This window comes from Arachis hypogaea, chromosome 19 (genome assembly GCF_003086295.3).
Source record: "Arachis hypogaea cultivar Tifrunner chromosome 19, arahy.Tifrunner.gnm2.J5K5, whole genome shotgun sequence".
Classification (NCBI taxonomy): Eukaryota; Viridiplantae; Streptophyta; class Magnoliopsida; order Fabales; family Fabaceae; genus Arachis; species Arachis hypogaea.
The window spans coordinates 22,727,748-22,736,250 of record NC_092054.1 but is presented as its reverse complement, the minus strand read 5'-3'; positions in this window follow the sequence as shown (position 1 = coordinate 22,736,250).

The window sequence follows — 8,503 nt, the reverse complement described above, 5'->3', positions numbered from 1 at the left end:
AAGTTAGTATTCCAACTCTTTATCAGGTTCAATGTTCCCTTTTTAATTGCTTTGACAATTTAATTTATGAACTCTTTCATGTTACATATGACTCTCTTAATTAATGTTATTTGAGGTATTTCAGTTTATGATTGCTTTCTTTTATTTATGTTACTATTGCTTCCAATCTGAAGACATTTTTATTTGAGTAAGTTTACTTTCCCCCTTTTGGCTTTGGTAAAGTAATTGGTAACTCATGAGTTGTCAAACTCAACGTGATTGATAATTGTTATTTTTGCTAATTGAATTAAACTCCAATAACTCTAGTTCTTTCTTAGGAATTGACTAGGACCTGAGGATCAAACTAATTAGTCACTTGACCTTCCTTTACTTTAGTAAAGGCTAACTAAGTGGGATTAAAACTCAATTCTCATCACCATTGATAAGGATAACTAGGATATGACTTCCAAATTCTCATACCTTGCCAAAAGTTTATTTTACAGTTATTTATTTATTTTATTTTTCATTTAAATTACTTGTTCCTTACTTTCAAAACCCCAATTAACAAAACTCATAACCAATAATAAGAACGTACTTCCCTGCAGTTCCTTGAGAAGACGACCCGAGGTTTGAATACTTCGGTTATCAATTTATTTAGGGGTTTGTTACTTGTGACAACCAAAACATTTGTGAGAAAGAACTTTTGTTGGTTTAGAAGCTATACCTACAACAAGGATTTATTCTGTGAATTTCAAGGCCACGCAAAAGTTCTCTCTTCAAAATGGCGCCGTTGCCGGGGAACTGCAAACGTGTGCCTTATTATTGGTTATTGTAAATATTTTTCTTTTACTTGTTTATTTGTTTTTGTTTTCTCCTTTTATTTCCATTAGTGATAAACCACTATTTTATGGTTTATCTTGTGCTCAATTGAGTGGTTTTTATCTACTCTTTACCCACTTATTCATAATATTTGCATGGTTTTATATTTCCTTCCTGATCTTGTGCTATGATTGAAAACGTGCTTCTTTGATCTTATATTTGCTTATTATTAAATCCTCTCTTATTACCATTAAATGCCTTGATATGTGTGTTAAGTGTTTTCAGAGATTACAGGGCAAGAATGGCTTAGAGGATGGAAAGGAAGCATACAAAAGTGGAAGGAATACAAGAAGTTAGAGAAATTACTAAGCTGTCCAGCCTGACCTCTTTGCACTCAAACAGCTATAACTTTAGCTACAGAGGTCCAAACGACGCGGTTTCAGTTGCGTTGAAAAGCTAATGTCCGGGGCTTCGATTTGATATATAATAAGCCATAGTTTCCCTGATGCTAGGCGACGCGACCGCGTGCCCCATGCGGCCGCGTCGCAGTGACGAAAATCAGCGTGTTTGAATTCTTCTCCAGCGATTTCTGGGCTGTTTTCGACCCAGTTTGTGGCCCAGAAAACACAGATTAGAGGCTATAAAGTGGGGAATGCATCCATTCATGAGGGGGCTCTAATAATTCACTTCTCATGATTTAGATTTAGTTTGGAGAGAGGTTCTCTCCTCTCTCTCTTAGGATTTAGTACTTCTCTTAGTTTTTAGGAGTGACTCTCAATCCCAGGTTCTTTATTTTTATTTATTCTTCCAATTTAGTTTATGAACTCTTCATGTTAGATTATAATTTCCCTTATTAATGTTATTTGAGGTATTTCAATTCATGATTGCTTTCTTTAATTTATGTTATTGTTGCTTTACATCTGAAGGCATTTTTATTCCAGAAAATTTACCTTTTCCTCTTTTGGTCTTGGTTAAGAAAGCAGTAACTCAGGAGTTATCTTAGCTCAACATAATTGATAACTGTTATCTTTGCTAATTGAACTGAGCTTCAATAATCCCAACCTTTTCTTAGGAAATAAATAGGATTCGAAGATCAAACTAATTAGTCCCTTGACTTTCCTTTACTTTAGTAAAGGTCAACTAAGTGGAATTAAGATTCAACTTTCATTATTATTGATAAGGATAACTAAGTCTGGACTTCCAATTTCTCATACCTTGCCAAGAGTTTATTTTTATTATTATTATTTTATTTTACTTGTCATATAACATATTCCCATCTTACTTCCAAAACCCTAATTTACAAGACTCATAACCAATAATAAGAACATACCTCCCTGCAATTCCTTGAGAAGACGACCCGAGGTTTGAATACTCGGTTATCAATTTCAAGGGGTTTGTTACTTGTGACAACCAAACACGTTTGTACGAAGGGATTTCTGTTGGTTTAGAGACTATATCTACAACGCGACTGTTTTTATGAAATTCTTTACTGGCAAAAATCCTAACGTCAAAATGGCGCCGTTGCCGGGGAATTGTAAACGTGTGCCTTGTTATTGGTTATTGTAAATATTTTCTTTTTACTTGTTTATTTGTTTTTATCTGTTTTTATTTTTGCTTTTTTCATAAATTAAGAGGTTATTGGTTTTTATTTAATTATTAAAAATTTTTCAAAAAATTTTTTGCTTTGTGTTCATCTTGATCTTCAAGTTGTTCTTCGTGTTCATCTTGACCTTCAAGTTGTTCTTAGTTGTTTTCTTCATTTTGATCTAAAAATTTTTAAGTTTGGTGTCATTTTATTATTTTTCTCTTTCCTCATTAAATTCAAAATTTTAAATTTCAAAATTAAAAAAAAATCATATCTTTTTCAAAATCTTATCTCACCTTATTTTAAAAATCAAATTTCAAAATTCAAATTTAAAAATTTTTCAAATTTCAAATCTCAAAATTCAAAATTCAAATTTCAAAATTTAAATAACCTTTTAATTTAAATTTATTTTTATTTTTGTTTTTAATTTTTGTTTACTACTATGAACTCTCACCCCTTTGGCTATGAGTCTGGTTACAATTATATTGCAGGAAGAGGAAATTACAAGGAGAACAGGCATCAAGGTTGGAAGAATCAAAGATGGGAGGAGGCTCAAGGATTTGATCAACCCTCATGGGAACAACCACCTCCAATGGACTATCAACAACCACCACCATGTGTCTATGAACCCTTTCCTCAACATAACTTTGAACCACCAAACTCACAAGCCCCCTTTCCACCATTCACCTCCATATGACCCTAACCCATATCCACCATTCCAACCACCTTATGAGCCAAATGAACCCTCCTATCCACCCCAAACCTCCATGGAGAAAGCACTTGCCGATCTAAACTCTACTATACTATTTTTTTAATCACAGAATGATCTCCCCATCCCACCACGACCTCAATATTTGCCATCTCCATATCCATCAATCCAAGAGCACTATGATCCTACCTATGATAGTCGAGCGCAACAAGAATCAACGGATCGTCTCAAAGATCAATTTCATGCAACCCTTCATCAATTAAATCAAGCGATAAGTCAATTAGGTTCCCGATGCTCGGACACTCAAAGTGCTCCCATGGCTACATATGAAGAATCAATAAAAGAGCGTAGCATGAAGGAGATACTAGAAACTCCAGTGAACAGTACGGAGCATGACTTTGTACTGGAACAAGTAGAGGAAGCCAGAATTATTGAAGAAGAAGAAGTGGTTGAAGACTTAGGAGATGCTGAACCTCCATGGGAAAGTCCAGTCATAGAACCCCCTTCCAAGGCGTTTGAAATTGATGCTGAGGAGGGTGTACAACCTTCAAAGCATATCACAGTTAAAGACTTGAAAGAGGCTGATCAAGAGATGGAGATTCAAGAAGAAGAAGCACAACCTCCCATGCCCTTGGAAAGCAATGAAGAGGAGATTGAATTGGAAGAAAGCTGCCAAGAGGAAGAGGTTGAAATTGAAGAAGCTTGCAAAGAGGTGGTAATTATCAGAGAAGAGCACAAGGGAGTGGAGCTTGCAATTTCATTGAAAATACCTCCCCCTAAGTTGCCATCATCCTTCACAACATTTAAGTGGGTGAAATTCATATCCTTTAGCTTTCTAATCCCACTTGAATATGGACTTCTGGAGACGGATGGTCAACTTAGAGCTCTTTGTGGCATTAAGAGTAAGAGGAAGATGGTCAGTAGTAAGAATTGTCCTGCAAGGTTTATTATGGTTGGAAGCTTTAAGTTTAAATGCAAAGGTTGGTGTAAAGCTCAACTGAATGGGTCTAAGAAGTTGTTTGGCCGCTAACGTGAGAATTCAGACTACTTGCCACCCGGATGGAACAATATTGCTCAACCAAAAGACGGGTGCAAAGGCAAGGTCTGGGACCCCGGAATCCATTCTATCAATCACCACTCTTGGGGCCTGGTCACTTGCTTTAACTTACTTGAAGGCTTTCTGCGCCTAGTTTGGGATCCCGGAGGTTACTGGAGATACAAACATTGGTGGAGATTCCTGGATGAGTTCAAGCACAAGCCACCATAACAGGAAGCTCACCAAATGTCCAACTTAAGGACTCTAACTAAAAGTGCTAGGTGGGAGACAACCCACCATGGTATAATCATTCCTTTCTCAATTTTAATTTTATTTAGTTTTGTTTGTTTTTGAATTTTATTTTATTTTGTTGTATTGAACCTGGAATTTTGTATCACATTCATATTAACACTGCATTCTACATTTTTCAGATTAAAAAAAAAAAGGGATTTTCGCACGCGACGCGACAACGTCACCGACGCGTCCGCGTTGTATGTGCGTTTGGAAGAAAATGAGGTTGAACAGAGAGTCACGCGAAAGCGTGGCTGGAGGCGCGCCATTAGCACAAATTGACTCCACGCGACCGCGTCGATGACGCGTCCGCGTCATTTGGAAAAATAGCCTCCCACGCGACCGCGTCACCCACGCGGCCGCGTGACCTGAAATCGGCGTAAAAAGGGTGTATGGCAGAAAGTTAAGCTGGAGTTGGGCTGGACTCATGCTGGAAGCCCAAGCCCTCCCACGCGAACGCGTGCCCCACGCGTCCGCGTCATTTTTAAAAGAAAGGCCATTCACGCGATCGTGTCAACCACGCAACCGCGTCACCCAGATTTTTGGCAAAAAGAGTTTCGAACAGAGAATTGCGCGACCGCGAGGCTGCACTCGCGCCAGTCGCACAAAACAAGCCACGCGTCCGCGTGCCCCACGCGTCCGCATCACCTGACCTTATTGCGTACCACGCGACCGTGTCACCAGCGTCGCACAACCTATCTAGATTAGTGCCAATTATCTTATCTTTTCTTTTCTAATCCTTATTTCTTCTATCTTTCCTTCTTTCTTCTTTCTTTCTCTTCTTCTTCCCCTCTACTCTTCTATCCCTTTAATTTAATGCATTTATTTGTTCTTTCCTTTTCCAATTCTTTTTCATGCATTTTTATGTTGGTGTTGGAGTTTTATTTGGATAAGTGCCTTAATTTATTTGAGCATATGGCTATTCTGAGGAAAGATTTGACAATTGACATTTACTTATGGCTCTCATATACATTTGGATTACATTATTTTCATCCCTATTTTTAACTTGCACACCCAATGTATTTGAGATTATCATTCACAATTGTCATCATTACACATGCTCTTTAATTTGGCACATTTATGCTTGAGCTATGCTTCTCATGCCTATTATTTGCATGTTTTTTATCCTCTTGCATCTAATTATTTTGAATTGCCCCTTTTGATCTTTATTGTTGTCTTTCCTGCATGTTGTAGCTACCATGTAGTTGGGCTATCATCTTTCCTTTGGCATTCCTTATCACTTGGAATTTCCTCCCTTCCAGTCTTAGTTTTCTATATTTTACACTCTTCCTTTTTCTTCCTCCTTAGGCATGGGTACCAAGAAAGAAAAAGAGAAGGTCACTGACAAGACACCAGCAAGGAAAGGAACCAAGAGATCTCCAACCAAGACACCTCCATCTACAAGCGTCAGTTGGAGCAACACGTCCACCTGCACATCTCAGCATGCACCGAGGATGGTGCAATCTTTAAGTGTGGAGAGGTCGATACCGATCTCCATGGGTTAGTTATTTCTTGACTCAATACCAAATTTTTTATTTTATTTGTTTGTTCATTGTTGCATTTGCATGTTTGATTGCATATTTGTTTGATTTTTTATTTTATATTTTACCACTTGGTTGAAGTAATATTTTCTTTTTTTCAAGAAAATTTTTAGAGAATTTTACTAATTTGAATAAAATTTAATGTTACACTTGTTTGAAGAGATATTATACTGGAACATGGTTTAGAACTCGAACACACAAAACCTGTGAGATTTTTGAGCCTATTTGAATTGGTTGCATTTTATCAACCAAAATTCTGTTTTAGTGTGTATTTTTCTCTCTAAAATTGTGATCTTTGTCTTGCTTAATTCTATATTTCCATTATTTGATGTATGCATGCACTTACATGATTGAGGCCTTTGTTTCACTGAGCTTACATACCCATATGGCCTTAACCTTTTCATTATCCATTGCAAACCAATTTTGAGCCTATTTTACCCCTTTATTCTTTACTTTAGCTCATCACTAACTCTAAGCGGAAAACAATAATGTCCTTAATTTGAATCCTTGGTTAACTTAGACTAGTGAGAATGCTCATGAATTAAGTGTGGGGAAAAGTGGGTTTGGAAATATTTGGTTTAAGAATTAGGTGCTATATATCTTTATGAAAATGTGAAAGAAATGTTTAGGATATGTTCATGCATTCAAAAAAAAATTTAATCATATGCATTGAAAATATATATATATATATATATATATATATATATATAAGAAGAAAAGAAGAGAAAAAAGTGCAAATAAGAGAAAGGGGACAAAATGCCCTAAAGTAAATGTTGAAAGCAATGCATATGTACTGTACTTAAAATTAGAATGCATGAATATGTGGAAAACATGGTTAGTGGATAGTTAGATGCTGTATTATGATTACATGGATTGTTTAAGTTAGGTGGAAAGTTTAAGTTAATTAAGGATTCAGATTTTAGTATACTTGGCCAGATACAATCCTACCTTGACCCTAACCGCATTACAACCCTTAAAAGACCTCTTGATATGTGTATCTGTGCATTAAATTTATGTTGATTGTTAGATGAAGAGCAAGCTTTAGAAAGCAAGGTTAGTAGAGAACTGAGAGAATCGAACCTTAAACACTTGAGCGATTAAGAGTGCATACACTTCCAGTAAGGGTTCGATGCTCGATTCTTTGTTCCTGGCTTTCATGAGCTATTTTCTTCTGCAAATTTACTTGTACTTTATTTTATGATTTGAATTAGTGAAATCCAGTTCATATTTATTCTTGGAGAATTTATTTACTTTTAACCAAGTAGGTAGAAGCATTTCACATTTAGTTGCATTCATATAGATAGGACTGCATTTCATACTTTCTACCATTCCTCTTCATCTTTATAGTTTCTCTTGAGCTTAGCATGAGGACATGCTAATGTTTAAGTGTGGGGAGGTTGATAAACCACTATTTTATAGTTTATCTTGTGTTCAATTGAGTGGTTTTTATCTACTCTTTACCCACTTATTCATAATATTTGCATGGTTTTATATTTCTTTCCTGATCTTGTGCTATGATTGAAAACGTGCTTCTTTGATCTTATATTTGCTTATTATTAAATCCTCTCTTATTACCATTAGATGCCTTGATATGTGTGTTAAGTGTTTTCAGAGATTACAGGGCAGGAATGACTTAGAGGATGGAAAGGAAGCATGCAAAAGTGGAAGGAATACAAGAAGTTGGAGAAATTAATAAGCTGTCCAGCCTGACCTCTTTGCACTCAAATGGCTATAACTTTAGCTACAGAGGTTCAAAGGACGCGGTTCCAGTTGCGTTGGAAAGCTAACGTCCGGGCTTCGATTTGATATATAATATTCCATAGTTTCCCTGACGCTAGGTGACGCGATCGCGTGCTCCATGCGGCCGCATCGCAGTGACGAAAATCAGCGTGTTTGAATTCTTCTCCAGCGATTTCTGGGCTATTTTTGACCCAGTTTGTGGCCCAAAAAACACAGATTAGAGGCTATAAAGTGGAGGAATGCATCCATTCATGAGGGGGCTCTAATAATTCACTTCTCATGATTTAGATTTAGTTTGGAGAGAGGTTCTCTCCTCTCTCTCTTAGGATTTAGGACTTCTCTTAGTTTTTAGGAGTGACTCTCAATCCCAGGTTCTTTATGTTTATTTATTCTTCCAATTTAGTTTATGAACTCTTCATGTTAGATTATAATTTCCCTTATTAATGTTATTTGAGGTATTTCAATTCATGATTGCTTTCTTTAATTTATGTTATTGTTGCTTTACATCTGAAGGCATTTTTATTCCAGCAAATTTACCTTTTCCTCTTTTGGTCTTGGTTAAGAAAGCAGTAACTCAGGAGTTATCTTAGCTCAACATAATTGATAACTGTTATCTTTGCTAATTGAACTGAGCTTCAATAATCCCAACCTTTTCTTAGGAAATAAATAGGATTCGAAGATCAAACTAATTAGTCCCTTGACTTTCCTTTACTTTAGTAAAGGTCAACTAAGTGGAATTAAGATTCAACTTTCATTATTATTGATAAGGATAACTAAGTATGGACTTTCAATTTTTCATACCT